We start from the raw sequence: 17014 nt of genomic DNA, 5'->3' as shown, positions 1-17014 counted from the left end.
GCCAATAATCGCGAATAGCAGCGAGGCGTCTTGAATCTTTCATCAATTGCGGCGTCGTCACAAAAATCGAAGGATCGTTCCAATAGATTCCATATTGACTCCACGTGCCACGGTGGTCGTTGTTACCTGGAGTCGCTTTGCTTCTCTTGACCTATAGACCGTATCGTATCGGCGATAGGGTGCAGCCACGCATTACATCCGTCCCAGCACGCCGCCTTATCAGGCAAAGTGACCGATACAAGCTGCCTCCTCGACCTCTGTGCCCCACATATCTGATCCCTTTCTCCACTTCCGGTCGCCAGAGCTCTCAGGTCGCCGAACGTCGAGCAGTGGGGCGCCATGTAAGCGTCGGGTTCCAGTAATCTTCGGCCTACACAGAAGACGCATTGGCGGCGCTCCTGTTGCAGGTGATTTAGAATTCGAAGCATTCTACCGCTAGCTGAAAACGCTAATTGTAAGAAATAGCAGACCTAGCGAAGGGGGGTCATAGTAGATGGCAAGCTTTAAGAAATAGCGAAGCCGCAGTAGGGCAGGCTATCGTCCCTGCTTTTTCTTTCTTTCACACACACACACACACACACACACACACACACACACACACACACACACACACACACACACACACACACACACACACACACACACACACACACACACACACACACACACACACACACACACACACACACAAACACACACACACACACACACACACACACACACACACACACACACACACACACACACACACACACACACACACACACACACACACACACACACACAACTTAAGAAATCCTTCAAGGGAAATTTAGTTGATGCTCACACGCAAGGTGGGCTGCATTCCGTAAGAGCATACACCAAACTTCCCTTGAAGTATTTTTTAAGTAATGTGTTGATGCCTGTGTCTGTGTATATGTGTGAGAGAAAGTGTTCTGTATATACATATATATATATATATATTCTACTGAGGGGGGAGGGGGCGTTCCTAGGCAGGCTTTAGCGAAACGAGACCTTTCCGTGCCTGTTACATTTATTGCTGTTTTTCGAAGCCTCCACAATCATTCACGAGCTCTGATGAAGACAGCAGCTTGAGCCTGATGGCGGAGCTCTTCTAGGAAAAGATTGTGTGTTTTGGAGTGTTGTTGAAAAGGACGGAAGCAAAATATGTTGAAATATACTACAGTAGGATCAGAAAGAAGAGAATGAGCAAAGATGTACTATATAACGTAATGGACCGCGCACCGAAGCATATTGCTGGTGTATTGGTTGTGGTATAATGTAGGCGAGGGAGGGGACGAAGTTTTCGCATGGACAAGGTGACCCGGCGTTGCGTAAATAGACGATAGGCACATCATTTTAATGAATGTCTAGATGAAGCGTGCGTTGCGAAACTGTCTAAAGTTCTAGATCTTTGGTCACAAACGAAACATCAGGAATAAGAGCGCTGAGGAGTGTGGCGAAGACTGATAGTTCGAGCACCTGCTGTCAGAAAGAATACTTGGAGGAAGCTTAAGCTTCGCGTTTGCGAGGGGAACGTGACATCATTCGAAGATCCCTGACTGCTTCTCACGCTTCCCGGCAGCTGCGGCTTATGTAACCGTAATGTTTACCGGGAAACGCTGGCGGCGAACGCTTTGCACGAAGGCGAGCTTTCTGTTAGAAACGTGGCCTCATGCCTAATCTGATTCAGGAGGTCGCGCACAGCCGCGCGAGAAGAAAAAAAAACAAACAAACATTATTTTTAGGTTTCTGTTATTGTCTCGCTCTTTTAATATTTATGTCTGAGACGATTTAACATAAAAGACATGCGCTGTCAGTGTTTTGTTTCATGGAATTTGTTTGTGGGTTGTCACTCGCAAAATTTAGGAATAACTTTCTCAAGAATGTAAGGCAAGGTATAAGCAACTGGAGTGGTAGAATGGTGTGGCAATATAACCCGCATATAGCGCATGTCCTATAGCAAGGCGTGGTGTATACATATACCTAAGTATATATGGGAATTTTCGCTCACAGACAATGCCACCCACTCCGATGCCGACACCAAATTTTCTGGGACATGAGGCCCTTAACGGTAACGCGTTAATATATTAGACACTAAACACACTGCCAAAACAAAATATACGTGTGTGCTGACTATGTCTCTGTCGTATACGCTCAAAGAAGATTCAGGTATGCTCAGCTTGACGACGAGTTGAACATTATCATTGTTTATAAATACCTTTATGGGTTATGACTTTATTAGTGGGAAAGAGAATCAATAAAAAGTGCCGTTGCTGAGACCTTAGTTAGAGAGGCAGGAAGCTTGCTATCAGAAGTGATCATACATACTAGAATGGTACGTTGGAACTAACTTATTGCGAAACCATTAATCAAGTGCACATATGACGCTCTACCATCTAGTCAGCCAAGCCGTGGTAGAATTTAATACTGACTGCGGCTAATAGCGTCTACTTTATTGCGGCCTTCTTCTTTCGACGACAATTGGCAAAACTGTGGGCTCTTGGTAATTGCGCAGGAAATCAGTGGCCGCATAATCTGTGCTAGCGTTTGCAGGTCTATTCTGGCCCCTATAGCCGGAACTGCTCTGCGGTCGTAACGCGCATTATGCCCACTTAAGTGCTCGCGACGGGCCTCTCGCATTACGAACGTCTTATTTTAAGCAAACGACCTAGAGCCCATCGTGAAGCAACGCGTGGCCTACTGGATCGATGCACATTTGTTACTTATATCACTGGCGATCCTGCGGAGATCCGAAAACACTTGGCCCTATCGCCAAACGCTTCAGCTCCTTTTAGGTGTGACGTTGGCCTGCACGAGGGTACGTTTCTGGCACCGCACCAGATATCGTTTACTAAGCGAAGCCTGAAGCAGCGAGAATTTACAGGGAAATGTTGGTTTACGACATATTACATGATGAGATAAAGGAGTACAACAATTTTGAATGTTGGTCTTCTTCTGAACCTCGTTTTTATTATTTTCATTAAATCGGAGCCTAGTCCCCGACACCATCGCAAATGTTATACTGCCAAATTAGTCCTCATTGAGGCTCACTGCTCAGATTAGCACGAAGTCGACCCCTACTAATCTGCTAGGCCGGATCATTGAGGCTAGCAAAGAAACTTGAAGACAGCACGTCGAGCTGACGGAACGGGAATATGTTAGGTGTAACTCTAACTGTTGACGTAACCAGCGCTTGTCCCCACGTTTCTTGTTTTAAGAAACTGTCCCTGTAAATAAAGAAAAGGGGAAGCCTAGATACACTTCACGTAATTAAAGAAATTGTTAAATCGAGAATTCAATATGAAGCATATGTTGAAGTTTGGTTGCCCGTACGGGTACCCTGATCCCAAAACAAAATACACAGCAGCAGCGATTGTTTATATAATCGTTGCTGCGCATTTAGTTTTGTGGTCAGGGCACCGTACTGGCGCCGAAACGTCAATATATGATGACTTAGAAGCGTTCGGAGTTTGGGGCCAATATATGTTTTATTTTAAACTGGCGACCACATGCTTTATTCTGCTATGACCTTCCCTCGCCGTACAATTTTCGTCAGACCCTTGAGTATTAATCTCAAGAAGCATGCAACGTTTATTCCGACCACTAGAAAGCCAGTAGAATGGCCATGACACTGATAGCCTTCAAATTAGTTCCACCACCTTAGTTCACTCGCAAACCATTTTCAATGTGGTAATGACGTCGTTTTAACCTTTGTGGCTGCTGCGTTTGCGTTAATACTGACAAATGTCGCCATCAAATGCTCAAAGCTCTTTTCTCAGTGCCTGAGAGAACGTGTTAGGCGATTGCGCAGGGAGTGCTTGTTGACCTAGGTCCAAGTAAAGCAGTGAAAGAGGCTGTGACCGCCTCGTGTTATTTTCGCAGCGTTCTGTTCGCACGTGATGAGGGTATTGCGCGAAGCAAAATGATGCTGTGAGGAATGCGCTGAGCCAGCTTAGGCGAACCGCGGACGCGCGGTCGGTATACCATCAGCTGCAAAGGCTGCACCCATAGCTGCAAAGGTATGTTTCATTACAGCAGCACATTGCCACCCGGGATACGTCGAGCGGTGCAAGTTTTGCCATGTTGTATATGGGTCTTACTTTGGTGCGTACAAAGCGGGAGTTAATAATGCATAACACAGTGTCATTAGAACTTATTCTAGGGGCATCCAAATACCACATAACTGATACAAAGCCGAGTCCTAAATGTATATGTGTAAATATTACGGCAGTCGTAGCACTTTTAAGGTCCAATGCATGCAAGAAAGCCTTGATATTCAAATTTCCTGCCGTGAGTGAAGAGGCAGTGAAAAACATGCTGAAGTTTGCCGGAAAACCGCGAGAAAAAGAACAAGGCCTATCTTTCACAACACATTGTCTGACGACACGTAAGTAGCTATATGCAATAGGTGGGAAGAGAAAGAGATTTATGCTTCACTCGTGTGGCAATAATGAAAAACCACGCGAGCAGGGGCTTTTATCTTGACAATTTGAGGGATCCAAATAGTGCAGGCACATTTGGAAGTGAAACGCACTCAGACTGTGAGTGATTTTTCTTGAAAGATGTTTCCAACTATAGTATAAATATATTCGGGACCTTGCAAATGACAGCGGTGACACTGACAACAAATTATTTTTTTATTTTATAGCTTACATCCACGTGGAACAAGGTTTCTCACGCTTGAGAGGATTCAACCTTGTCCTTTGGGTTTTCACGCTTCCTTCTTTGCCTTTCTCTGGTTTCTGATGTAGGAATAGGGTCTGCAGATAAACTTGAAACCGTTTATGCGACAATTTATTATAACTACTCTCTGCCTAATCTGACGTGAGCAGTAAATCACGTTGAAAAAATAATAGTGGCTTGAAAAGAAAAATCTTATATCTCCTACAATTAACTCCGTACGGAAGGCAAGCAGGTCTTTGAGTGCTCAATTGAGCGACGAATGGCATGTGGGACATTGGGTGTTCAGCTTAGGTTGTTTAAGGAGGTTTGCGTGTTCTAACAGAAAAGCGCGCTGGTAAAGCGATACCAGCTCTAGACGAGCTCGGAGTTGGTTTATTTGCTAGTTCATGTGCGTGCCCTACTATTACCCGTATCAGGCGGCTTATTTCGCACAAGAGTATGTTTTGGTAACTCTTAGGTCTCGCGAGGCTCTCATTAGCATGACTTGGGAAGAATCAAGCTACACATTACCTGAAGACAGTGTACAGATTTAGTATTACGTACAGGGCGGGAGGAAGGAAAGTTGGTAGTGGCTTTTGGGGAATGCAATGTCGAGAAATCTATACGTCAGTTACCTCGGTCAGGTATAAGCATTGCATAGTCTTTGCACGTGTAGGCCACTGCGCGAAGCTCGAGGGAGCCACAGACTCTCGGCTACGGTCGTGTTTAATCTCCTGCTTGGCAGCAAAGAGAAGCACGCACTGTTAAGGGGATAATATTTGCATATGTTCACGTGGCGACTTCTACAGACATGGTACAGAAAGTAGGAGTCCATCGTGTGACACGCTTGGCATTGAGGCTGTAGTATTTGAAATCTCCCACAAGCGTCAAATTCTTTGTTTTCCAACTTAGTAAATCGTCCTTGGCGTTTTTTGAGCGCGAATTTCACCCGCCAGTCAGGTGGAAGACAGAAACCCTCTCAAAGGAAATGGCCTAAGGGGATGGCGAAAGTACACGATCCTTTGTTTCATGCTGAAGTGCTGACGCAACACCCACGGCTCATCAACGCGCATTCACCGTTCTTTTCATTTGCGCCGCAATTTCTCCGGTCGCGAAAGTAGGGCGCACACTCGTGGTCGACGAGAGACCTGCCGGCTGTTTCGGACGCGCCCGCGCGCACATTTTGTAGGCCGCGCCGTTCGCCGGACCACGCGGTCGCCACCCGGCAACGGCGGCGGCCGAGCGCATCGCCAGCGAGCGCCCACTGGTTGCGGCATTTCTCGCCGCGGCCCCGCTTGCGAGTAGCTTTCACGCACGAGTAAGCTGGCAAGCTCTCGCGCGAGATTGAGTACATCGATAACTCAAAGTCGGCTGCGCCTAGAAAGAAAAGGCTGCAGAAGTAATGTTGCTGACGTGGTATCATGTACAGCTACGTTGCCCGAAGCCCGTTTAAGAGCGAATTTCATTCCCAACTACGAAAGATACCAATGGCGGCGTTTACACGAATATGTCAAGTGGCGCATCGCATTTCTAGCCCATCACGTTTATGTAAACGGTGGTAATGCATAAAGCGAATCGCATTCATGAACAACCGGGGTAGTGTGAGGTGGCGTAAGTCTTCACACGCGGTGCATGTAAACGCTGGCGTATCCCGTTGAGGGAGAGAGGTAGATCGAGACAGCTCCCAGCGTATGCTCTCCTCCCCTCACTGTTGAAATGCACTCTCCGTAAACAGGTTGGTGCTTCTTTCTTACGAAGGGGGATGCGCAACTTGTAAGCGTAGCATTATCGTGGGGCTCTAAGAAAGACCATACGATGCAGTCGCATTCTCGTTGACGCGGACAGTTGCCTTTATGCAACTACACTGCGAAAGTCGCATCAAAACCAGAAACATACAAACAAATGAAAGAAAGAACAAACAAACAAATAAGCAAGGATGCAAGCGAGCAATCAAGCAAAAAAAAAACAAGGAAGGAAACAAGTTCTGTCAATTTTTTCATTACTCGCAATTAGCGCATCGTTTTTTTGTTGTTGTTATGCATCAGTATATATGTTTTTATTATTATTTTCTCGCTCATTATTATGTGGCATTTAGTATTGCCAATTCTAGGACTGTGGCGTATAAACAAAGTCCGGCTATTGTGTTTGGTACTGACAACCACGACAACAGCAGTGACAGCAACCGCAATCATGTTCAGCTCGTGTGAGACTAATGTATATTTAAGTACTATTTATGACGAGCAATTTTATTTAAGTTTATATCCTGTACCACAGTGCACATTCCCGCTAACAAGAGCTCATGTTTTAGACATGAATATTGGTTTAATGTGAACTCAAGATTACAAATGCTGTGTTTGACCCGTATAGTGAACAGTCGGAGTTTCGTACAGAAGAGTTGTCTGTATTGTTCCTTATATTTTCATACTTTTATCACTTAAAAAGTAATTCACTATTTTTTTGAAGATTACACACCGTATTTAGCTTTCTTCCTGTTCGTTGGTACTGTTTTCAATCTATAACTGGTGCCAGCCATTTAAATCGTGCGGTAAGTGAGGACATTCGTTCGCGTCGATATTTTGCATTATTTGCGCGTCTTCTATGTGCATCTCCAGGAGAAGCTTTCTTGTGATTTGTTTCGGTATAAATTGAAAAAAAAAACTTATCTTATTATGTATATTCCTTATATTGTACATACTGTAGCCAGGACAAAAGGTTCGTAACCTATATTCCACAAATAATTCACAGAGAAGTTACAGGCAAGAGTGACGTCAAGATGTCTTGTCGACACTTTTCGTTGGCTTCTCAACCGCTATCTTGTCTATTTTGGAACAGTAAAGAATGAACAAAATGAGGAAGAAAGGAGGGATGTCAGCCACTGTAAATACCGGCTGGCTACCTTATGCTACTTAAGTGTTGCAAAACTAAGGTAGAAAGATTTGCGAAAGTCGAAACGAGCAAGCCCGATTCGCGCCAACGCCAACAAGCCAGAGATATTGCGGTGTCAAATATGCGCGCACACAATGTTCTTGCAGTGGAGCAATGCGCGTTCATTGTCTTGTAGGTTGATGTGTCGGCTAAATAATAAGTTGCTCTTTCTGATGCGAATACTTAGGGCCGATTTACGCTCGAGCCGCCCGTCGCCGCAAGCCGCACCGCACGCTTGCGGTCGCGCGAAAAATTGTACGTATCCAGCACTTGTGCACAAATTACCATTCACCCTGTGTGCACAGTGTATACCTTACACATTGTAAACCGAAATTTGTGCACAAGTGTTTGATACGTGCAATCGTTCGCGCGACCGCACGCGTGCGGTGCGGCTTGCGGCGATGGGCGGCTCGACCGTAAATCATCCCTTAGCGTATTAGGAGAAATAACACATTTGCGGCCCTCATGCAATTAGTGAAAAAGGCTTCGCTGTCGCTGTATACGACCCAGTCCTTGAGCGTCTCTAACGCGCCAGCTTGTATGGACAATGAAAGCAGGCCGGAAGTGTTTCTTTCGCAATATGGAAACTATCATGCGAGCCCTGAGGAAAGAAATGTGTACCTGCAGGTGTCATTTAATGGCTGATAGCACTTCTTAGCGCCTTGCGTCATGAGATTTTAATGGTATGGCTTCATTGACGCAACAGTAACATCGACGGCTAGTAATTAGAAGTCCTCGTGGTGTATATTCAGCTTCTTTTGTTATGGTGCCATGAAGCTGTGTATTCAAGAAATGAGCTAGGGACGTGTTTTCTTGTTCCCATGAAAGTATGCAAACGCTAGCGCATATACACAGCAAAGCGCAGCAGTTAATAAATGCTACGCGTCAGCTTTTCTTATAAAGCTCCATACGGCTAGACTTTTTATGATGTTTTCCCAAGTTTTACTCAAGTTACTTCGCAATTTAGGCGTAAAAAAAGCCATAACTAAGAAGTTATGAAGTATAAAAAACCATAACTAAGAAGTTATGAAGTATGAAATACCATAGCTATGAAGAAGTTAAAACTAAGAACTACTAAACATACAGAAATCTAGATAATAAATGTTTTTAAAGGGGTCTTTGCTGAAAGTGTAAGGATTACTGCACGATGAAGCAATGGATTTATGGATGCAAAGGCTTTGCCAAACAAGACGTGACAGGGCGTGTGTTTCAGTTCACAAAGTATAGTTCTAAGCGGGAACCACCGTTTCTTTAGTTGGCCGGTGACACACACTATTGCGCACAAAATGTTTTTAAGTTGTTTTTTCTTGTACAAAAGTAAGTACCTAACATTGAATTTGCCGCATTCTTTAAGCAAAGCCAGTTTTTCTCACTACGCTGCTTTTTAAACCGAGTTGCCAGGGCCAATGCATCGCAGCCGGCGTCTTTTTCGATGCTTTGTGAAGGGAAACGGGGGCAAAAAAGCCTTTCGACGTTGACAAGAGAAATTCCAGTTGCCTGAGCGACGCAACATGGCGTCGTCGCTGGTCCCATGCTTTCGATGGAGTCGCTCCCACCGCTGTCACGACACGCCTCTCGCTGCTTCGTGACGCAAGAGACGCCGCGCACATCAGGGCCAGGGGACGCGCTGTCGCAACGGTGTCACTGTCTCGGCGCACTTGAAAGAGGTTGAACGTTCTCTGGGAAATCTCAAAACAAGCATAGGTCTGTGCCTGAGTTAACGCATCCACTGTCGAATGGCGCCAATAAAACGCTATTTCTGTTCATTTTCTGTGAGTTATCGAAAGATTGCTGAATTAAGGGTTGGCTAAACTGAATGCTTGGGTGAGGCACTTCTGATTCCGCTTCACGCTGTAACATGTCCCTTACCCGCCTACCTCATTCATTTTTTAAAAATTTTTCCAACAACGCCTGATGAAGTAATTTCAACAGTTAGAACCCTTAAAGCCACTAGCACTGGCCTCGATAATATTAGCGCTTACCATATTGAAATGATCGCACAACATATCGCTAACGTTTTCTCAGCGATCATTAACTTGATTTTTAAAACCGGTGTTTTCCCACGTGAACTCAAGCGTGGTCGAGTCATTCCTGCTTTCATAAAAGGTGATCGCACTCTTACACAGAATTATAGACCTATTTGCGTTCTTCCATTTTTTAATAAACTTATTGAAAAAACTTATTTAAAAGCTTCTAGCAAAATATTTAGATTAATACAGTATTCTTTCCCCCTATCAGTTCTGCCTACGTTCTGGATTTTCAACTAATCTAGTACTTATATCTTTGACTGATTATATTAAAAAAGCGATTGATGAAGGTAAATTCGCAGCCTCGATAGTCGTTGATTTATCCAAGATCTACGACAAAATTAATCACGCAATTCTCTGCGCTAAACTTGAAGCCATTGGAATAACAAGATAGAAAACATGTTGTTAACATGTCTGAGTACTACTCCAAAGAAGCTGCTACTAACATAGGTGTACTGCAGAGCTCCACATTATATCCCTATACCTTTCCTGATTTATATTAATGATCTGCCTAGTTGCCTCTCCTCATCGAAGTGCATCATATACGCTGACGACACTACTATATTTAATTATAACAATTGTGTAACAACTCTAACAAGTAAGCTAAACGAAGATCTTGTGAAAATTTTGACATGATGTGAACGTTTTGTCGTTTTTGCCTCGCATCAGCGATCGCCTGTGCTCCTTCAATACATTTCCATCAACGATCACCTAATCACTGCACTTGATCATTGCACCTATTTAGGTGTCGAATATGAGCGCCACCTTAAATTTCACCTTCACATAGCTAGTGTAAAGAAGAAAGTGACATATGGTATGCGCGTTCTAATTAAAGCACGACCATATTTCTCATTTTATACTCTTATGTCGCTTTATTATGCTTCTGTTCAGTCTCATATTAACGATAACATTGAATCATTGGGAAACACTTATAACAGTCACCTAACTTCGCTGCAAGTCATTCAAAATTGAGCTATTCACCTAACAATATTTTCATCTCGTAGGATTAGCGGAAATCAGTTATTACATGCACATAATATTTTGAATGTGACCACTCATCTTGCTAAATATAACCTGGCCATTTTTATTTCTAAGGCATTAAACAATAATATTCTAGTAACCATCATTCCAAAGAGATATCTTAATACTATAAACAAGACTAGATTTACATGGAATATGAACTTCATTTTACCCTGCGTTCCCACTAACTACGGTATAAGCAGTCACTACACTTTTCAGCTTTATCTCTCTGGAACGCATTGCCATTTACTTTAAGATTGCTCAAAGCTCCCAGATTTCACATAGAACTTAAGCAATTTCTTTTAGCTTCTTCCGACTTTCCTTTTTGAGAGTAGTATGTGCTGTATTTTTAACTTTAACTTTGTTTCTATATTTGGCTCCCGCATTTTTTTACTGTTTCTTTTTTAAAAAGCACTCTCTGTAGTTTTCCCTATTATTGACTAATCCGAAGCCTTGTTATTGTTTAATGCATTAAACTGCCACTTTTCAGTTCATTTGTGCCTTGTTTACTAAACATTTTAATTGTCGTAAATTTTACATGTTGCCATTGTTGTTTGTATTATCAATTCTTGTCATCATGCACAGGAGGTCCCATTCCAGCTTATAACTACGGCACTTCCTTCTGTATATACTTATCATGTAATTATCCCCATTTTTGTCATGAATAAACTGATTCTGAAAAAAAAAACACGGAAACTTGCGGCTCTTGTGTCATTATGTTGCGACACTGAGAGAGCACTGCACTCATGATCCATGACGCTTGAGTCTTAAGGCCGCTGCGCACATTATGTGCTGATACGCTGTCGCAATAATTTGACTTGCGTCTGCTGCACTACCTTCGTTAGCCACGACTACCTTTGCCGTTGACAGGTCAATCTTGACACTTAGAAAATTTCTGCATCAAGTGACCAACACCTTTCAGCAATATGATAACGATAATTGCAGACTTTCGGCCGATGAGAAATCCTGCAGTGGAGAGCTTCAGATCAGTTTCGACAGTCTGTCTAGTTTTTTTTTTTTTTGAACGTGCACTAAGTGTAAGTACGCGGGTGTTGTTCGCAGTCCGTTCCTATGAATGCGGTCACGGCCGTTAACATTTGAACCCGCGACTCTGGTACTGTTGCCGCGCCGAGTTTTTCAAAATATGACTGACAAGGCAAGCGAAAAGCCAGTTTCAATCATTCATGTGAGTCACCATTCCTCTACCGACAGCGTAATACTTGGTACTGTGCTTCCCTGTTGCTGACCAACAGGAACGTCTCGTGGTGCCCTCGAAACCAATTCCAAGGTTACCGCATTAGGCTTCACCGAGTTGTATGGGAGTTGCGCTAAGCAGTTTAGCGGCGCGAGGTACAAGCGATACAGTTATACACTTCGTTCCCCCAGGAATGCCATTTTTTCCGGTGAATGAGTCGACGGCAAGCTAGAATAGACACAATTTTCTGGCTTCGCCAGCGCGATTTCAGTCATTTATACATGTCATTCCAGAGTGCGTGAACTCATTAACAACTAAGCTCGCATAAGAAAAAAATGACAGTCAATTAAGTATCCTTACGTGATTTGAATGCGAAAGCATTCTGACTTTTCTAATTGATTGGTGACGTCTGTCATACGTGACTTCACACACTTTCACTTGTCGTTCACAAATATACTTTAATTGCCCCTTAATCCACTTTGCTGTAATTCGTATCAACATTAATTCACATCAATACACTTTAACCCATCTTCATCCACTTTGTTCCACGTTAATCCACTTTAATTCACCCTAATTCACTTTACTCCAGCTTGAGTCACCTTACCCTACCTTGTTATAACTTCAATTCTGTGTTACTACTGACGTTATACAAGTCGTTTATGATGTCACTGATAATGATGATCATTGCTACAACGTCGGCTTTCCTGCCTCATTGCACATATAATGCTTTCGCATTAATTAAGGAGTTTAGGACTTTGCTCAGTAGCGTCGTTGCACGTGCGAACTACGAGCAGAGCCCCTCTCTGTACTGATGCGGCTTAGGGACAGGGATACGTAGTTTCATATTTGCGGCACTGTAGCAGCTTCGGTACGACAAAAGTGGTGCCGTTGCCCTATAATAGGTTGGATTCCGTAAGCATCAGGTAACGCAAATCAATGACACCTCCAGCCCTTGTCAGCAGTCATTGCCGCCGCAATACGACCTCGCCGTGTTCGCGATGTGCGAGCGTCACGGCAAGGGTTGCAGCAACTCGAATTTGAATGGCGCGTCGTCTCGGAGGGAGCCACGCGGTGGAAGAGCGCGCTGCAGAGTGCGTCCCGGGGCTGCTTCGGCGTTCCGTCACGCATGCGCAATTCTACCCGTGCAGTCCGCCTGGCTCGCTGGCTGTCGCCGCGCATGTTGCAAGCCGAGGGCGCTGCTGCTCATCCGGTTTGCATAATGGCTGGGCGAGATGCCGCTTGCTGCACCCGGCCCGGACACCGACAATCCCTTCCCCCCTTTTCACTGTTCATTTGCAGACACAGGTCAAAGCATGCATAGAATACATTTTTGTCGCGCAATAGCTAAGTATTATCTAAATCAGCCTTGGAAAGTCTGCCAGAAGGAAATGGAGGTTGGTGAAGCGAAGAACTTCAAAAAATGTGCGCCTCCATCTATGCACGGGCGTTGAACCTTCGGCCTGAGGATTCTCAAGCGTGAGCGGCATCGCCCGTGGTGCAATGCGTGCCTGATCTGCCATGTCGCAACGATAGAGTGGACCTAATGAGGTCTCCAGTGACGCATGAAATATTGTGTCACGTCGGAAAGAAATTGGCCTTGAGTAGATGCACGGATGGTATCATGAAGGTGATGGCGCCTTCATGTGAAGTCACATACATGTGAAGTCATGTGAAGTCACTTCATGTAACGTCACATACCAAGACGTCGTGACTACTTGGGCCATACCGATAGGTTTGGATGTGGTGAAAAGGCGGTTGTCAAAATACTACTCAGATTAATGGCATAACGCTTTCCGCGTACAACGACGCTGGGCTTCGGCGTGTGAAATCTGCTTGTAGACAGATTATAAACGAAACAGTAATGTTTTCGTATGTTGTAAAACATGTTGTAAATAATGAATGAATGAATGAATGAATGAATGAATGAATGAATGAATGAATGAATGAAGGAATGAATGAACGAATGAATGAATGAATGAATGGCTATGTTTACTGGCTTCCAAGCAGGATACCTGAAAAATGTTTTCCCGAGTAGAAAAGCTACCGGTCAAAATAATGTGACCATTCCAGGCGACGTTCATGTAACGGTGATATTTGCCTCATGAATAATCCAAAAGCGCCTATTACGTGGTTAATACTTAATTTCGTTGTGCGCCAATTAAATATTGCAGATCATCTAATATTTAAACACTAAAGGCGTTTGAATATGTTTTCTTTCAATAGAAAGAAAGAATGTATGTTAAGTGACGTTTGCGTTAATTAATCATGTGGCATAAATTTTGAAGACGTTATGATGTTTGAGTTCAAGAGATATTACCTTATATATTTCTGAAATTACGGCCCAGTACCTGCGGTACTCGACCAGTCAGGTGAAGCAACGTTCTGTTTTCATGTTACCTATAAACGTCACTAAACGCTTTTTTGCTCATTTACCTACTTCCTCGACGCTCTCGTGATAGGGTTGCACATTTCCATAGGTGGTGTTCACATTTATTATTACAATTTTGTTTATGAAGAGGTTGTTACAGTGAGATAGCAGATATGGATTTAACCTATTCAAACATGGACAGAAAAATATTGAACAAGTACGGACAAATGAACTAACCAGGAAGGAATACTACACCTTAAGATTTACACATGTGTACGCTATCGTGTTGAGCTATGGGTTATTTCTCGCAGTCGCCTTCTCATCCTTCACACAAAACCCACCATTCGTTAAATTTTTTGTCTTTGTGCTGTAACATGATCTTGGATTGTAGCGCGAAGGGACACGGACGCAGACAAGAAGCAGTGCCCGTGTCCCTTCATGCTACAATCCAAGATCATGTTACCGTACCAACTAGCCCAACTTTCTATCCTTTTGTGCTGTACACTTCCTGTTCACATAATAATAATAATAATAATAATAATAATAATAATAATAATAATAATAATAATAATAATAATAATAATAATAATAATAATAATAATAATAATAATAATAATAATCCTGGTTACGCCCACTGCAGGGCAAAGGCCTCTCCCATACTTCTCCAACTACCCCGGTAATGTACTAATTGTGGCCATGTTCTCCCTGCAAACTTCTTAATCTCATCCGCCCACCTAACTTTCTGCCGCCCTCTGCTACGCTTCCCTTCCCTTGGAATCCATTCCGTAACTCTTAATGACCATCGGTTATCTTCCCTCCTCATTACATGTCCTGCCCATGCCCATTTCTTTTTCTTGATTTCAACTATGTCATTAACTCGCGTTTGTTCCCTCACCCAATCTGCTCTTTTCTTATCCCTTAACGTTACACCTATCATTCTTCTTTCCATAGCTCGTTGCGTCGTCCTCAATTTAAGTAGAACCCTTTTCGTAAGCCTCCAGGTTTCTGCCCCGTACATGAGTACTGGTAAGACACAGCTGTTATAAACTTTTCTCTTGAGGGATAATGGCAACCAGCTGTTCACGATCTGAGAATACCTGCCAAACGCACACCAGCCGATTCTTATTCTTCTGATTATTTCAGTCTCATGATCGCGATCCGCAGTCACTACCTGTCCTAAGTAGATGTATTCCCTTACCACTTCCAGTGCCTCACTACCTATCGTAAACTGCTGTTTTCTTCCGAGACTGTTAAACATTACTTTAGTTTTCTGCAGATTAACTTTTAGACCCACCCTTCGGCTTTGCCTCTCCAGGTCAGTGAGCATGCATTGCAGTTGGTACCCTGAGTTACTAAGCAAGGCAATATCATCAGCGAATCGCAAGTTACTATGGTATTCTCCATTAACTCTTATCCCCAATTCTTCCCAATCCAGGTCTCTGAATACCTCCTGTAAACACGCGGTGAATAGCATTGGAGAGATCGTATCTCCCTGCCTGACGCCTTTCTTTATTGATATTTTGTTGCTTTCATTATGGAGGACTACGGGGGCTGTGGAGCTGCTATAGATATCTTTCAGTATTTTTACATACGGCTCGTCTACACCCTGATTCCGCAATGCCTCCATGACTGCTGAGGTCTCGACTGAATCAAACGACCTGCTCAAAGAGCGCAAAAAATTGTTTTTCTGTTCTATGGTCACCGTGGGCCGGCTGGAGCGTCGAGTCACGCTTTAGTGTGAACTTCTTCTTTTCTTTTTTCCCGGTAGCTCAGCTATTCATGGCAGTTGAAGAAGGTGGCCTAAAGGCAACTAGGAGCGTAAGACCTACTGTATGGCTTTAGTGCCGGCAGACACAAAGACGCGAGAGATTCTCGGTTACAGACGTGAACGCCAAGTCCTCATTTTCACACAACAAAAGGAAATGTAACAGGTAACTGGGGCTAGAATCTTTAGCCTGGTGGTATTTAGGTTGCCCTCGTAGTTTCTGTTGGGTCAAGACGCATTTCGCAGACTCGTCGTTTAACTTCGTTACGTGTATTCCGGCCAGGTCGAAAGGTTCTTTAGCGATGGAAGATTTCTTAGAGCAACACCGCGGAAAGTTCGAAGTAATTCTTTGGTAGCTTCCCTCTTCGTAATTGTACTAGTGCCGATATTTTCGCAGCCACGATTGTGTTACAAAGAAAGAACACGGTCTCTTACGAGAAATTGACTCAATGCACCCCCGTTCCGTTGACGATGTAGTGAACGGGGATGAGAAAGAACGTGAAAGCGTCAAAGTGGTAGTTGTCGTTCTACAGTGTAGTGCGACTCCATCTAGGACTTCGATGCGCCAACTATTCCTTGAACTTGTTATGGTTCACTTGCCCGCGTTATTGACCTGCCTCGGCAGCGAACGCAGCTTTCCGCTTGCGCTCCCGGCGCGCGCCGCCAAGCGTGTATGCGGCTCGCCTTGAGACGGCACTGAAGGCCTCACTGGGCGTGTGCCTGTATGCCATAGGATAGGCGCGGGAGAACGGCCTTCGCTGGTGCGGACATTGGCCAGAGAGTGGCACTGATTGACCGACCTGTAGCTTTTGTCGAAAGTACCGCAACCTTCCCGCGCGCATGACCCTGGCTCTTGGTGAGGCTAGGAAATTCAGGGCGCACCGCGAGGAGGTTTGAGCGTCGAATGCAAGTTTATATGATATTCGCTTCCGAGACCCTTTCGGCTTTCGGTATGGGACAGCAGTGCCCCACCTACGTGCAGAGGTGACTTAGTGCAGCTGCCCAGAGTGAGGTCAAGCGTTCGATTCTCGGCCGCCGCGCCATTCTAA

At 44.2% G+C, this 17014-nt stretch overlaps 1 protein-coding gene across 4 annotated transcripts in view; it reads left to right on the top strand.

Annotated features, from left to right (window-relative positions):
* LOC142582392 (zinc transporter ZIP12-like) overlaps window positions 1-17014 on the top strand; it is an 81948-nt gene that overhangs the window by 10977 nt on the left and 53957 nt on the right. The window contains exon 1 of one of the 4 annotated variants that reach the window (XM_075692060.1): window positions 319-407. The exons of the other annotated variants lie outside the window; for them this stretch is intronic. The gene's annotated coding sequence lies outside the window, so the exon portion shown is untranslated. Of the gene's footprint in view, window positions 1-318; window positions 408-17014 lie in introns of those variants that run through there. 4 annotated transcript variants of the gene reach the window in all.

This window comes from Dermacentor variabilis, chromosome 5 (assembly GCF_050947875.1).
Source record: "Dermacentor variabilis isolate Ectoservices chromosome 5, ASM5094787v1, whole genome shotgun sequence".
NCBI classification, from domain to species: domain Eukaryota; kingdom Metazoa; phylum Arthropoda; class Arachnida; order Ixodida; family Ixodidae; genus Dermacentor; species Dermacentor variabilis.
The sequence above is the reverse complement of the archived record's forward strand: the minus strand, read 5'-3'. Positions and strand labels throughout refer to the sequence as shown.